The sequence below is a fragment of the Tasmannia lanceolata genome, unplaced genomic scaffold (assembly GCF_043159265.1).
Source record: "Tasmannia lanceolata isolate RefF3 unplaced genomic scaffold, GAP_Taslan_0.1 ptg000012l, whole genome shotgun sequence".
Lineage (NCBI taxonomy): Eukaryota > Viridiplantae > Streptophyta > Magnoliopsida > Canellales > Winteraceae > Tasmannia > Tasmannia lanceolata.
Window position 1 is genome coordinate 106,770 of NW_027518689.1, and position 1,745 is coordinate 108,514.

Genomic DNA, 1,745 nt, shown 5'->3' on the forward strand with positions numbered 1-1,745 from the left:
GGAAGTTTAGCCAGAAGATGATAGAACTCTTGGATCACAATAAACATGGCTTCACCTGAGTATGGGGACCGGCTCTAGGGGTCACGTGCCTCCCAAACCCCACAATTGCTCAAATCCATCTCTCCTGTATTTTATGTTCCCTTGCTTGTTTTGAGTTTGCCTTCAACGATATCATGACTCTTGTTGTTCGGCCCTTTTCCTTATACATTGTTCTAAGGATTGAGCAATGTGTTCATGCTATTGTATCATCTTTCTTTATCTAACATACTCGTAGGGGTCCGCCTAACCCAGGTTATCCATCTCTCTCTCTCTCTCTCTCTCTCTCTCTCTCTCTCTCTCTCTCTCTCTCTCTCTCTCTCTCTCTCTCTCTCTCTCTCTCTCTCTCCGTGTTTAACATGTAGCATATATCTAATACTAAGGTGCGCTTGATGCCACATGAATCGACGGAAGTGCGATTGATGCATCGTTCATGTGACACACTTTGGTTGATCATGTCACATTGGTTTGCTAGCTAAAATGTTATTCATGCATTGTCCATGTGGTACGCTTTAGGTGATCGAGTCCATTGATCTAGTGGGTCACCTTCAGTTTTGCCAATTTAGCATGTGGCATGTATAAAGTTTGTCAATTGAGCATGGAGCACACATTAAGGGTGAAAATTTATGTCTTTTACTTGCACAATATATTGGATTACTAAAAATCAAATATCCCCTATGTTTTCTTATTGGAGCAAAAATAAACATTGTACAATACAAGGGGAACAATCATTCTTCTTCCTATCTTTTGCTTCCTTTTTGTGACAATTCTGGAGACTATGAAGTGAACGAATATATAACCATGGTTTTAAATTTCAACCGACATACGAAATTTCGGACGGGTTTCGGTCATCAACCTCGAAACCGAAATTGGAGATACCCGAAATGTTACGTTATTTCGAGCGAAATTTAGGAATTTCGTCCGGAATTTAAGGAAATTGAAGGAAAAATCTCGATTTTCTTTAATTCTTTAGTATTTACCTGAAATTTCCACCGAAATTTGTATGCAATAAGATATTAATTTTAATTGTTTCCTCGAATTTCGGCCTAAATTTCGGTTTCAGTGAGAACTGAAACGCATTCCGAAACCGAAATTTGAAACCATGTGTATAACCACTACGAGGAGGCCCTCGGGAAGGCATTCCGACCTTGGTCCTATAGTTTCTCTACTTAGTTAATCCATAATTGGAGGAGAATTCAGTCGGCAAAAGGTGGCCCATCAGCAAGACTCTCCTCCACAACTACATTGGTTGAGTAGAGACACTCTGGTTGGTGTTGGTCTTGTCCCACCTTCGAATTTTATTTATTCATTTGAAAATTTACCATTTAAACAAGGTATTTTAGATATTTCATTTGAATATTTACCCCTTGATTAGGGTATTTGAGACATTTTAGTTATAGATGCTAATTCAACACAATGACTTTTGCTTCACACATATAATGTTCCACTTTTTATTGAAAACACATTATGTCTTTCCTAGAAGAAATGTGCCGATTTTATTTACTGAAAGATAAATTCTAAACTGAAGGGTGAGGAGGAAAGATTGGAGCAAAACGAATCCTAGGTTTAACTGTGTATAGAAGATTCCGCAGAAGGGGATTATGAATCAAAAGAGGTGGAAATCAAAAAATTAGAGGCAAGGGGATTGGTTTTGCCCATCTTGTGCTTATTACAATTTCAAATGGAGGACTAGGTGTCGATGGTGCTCT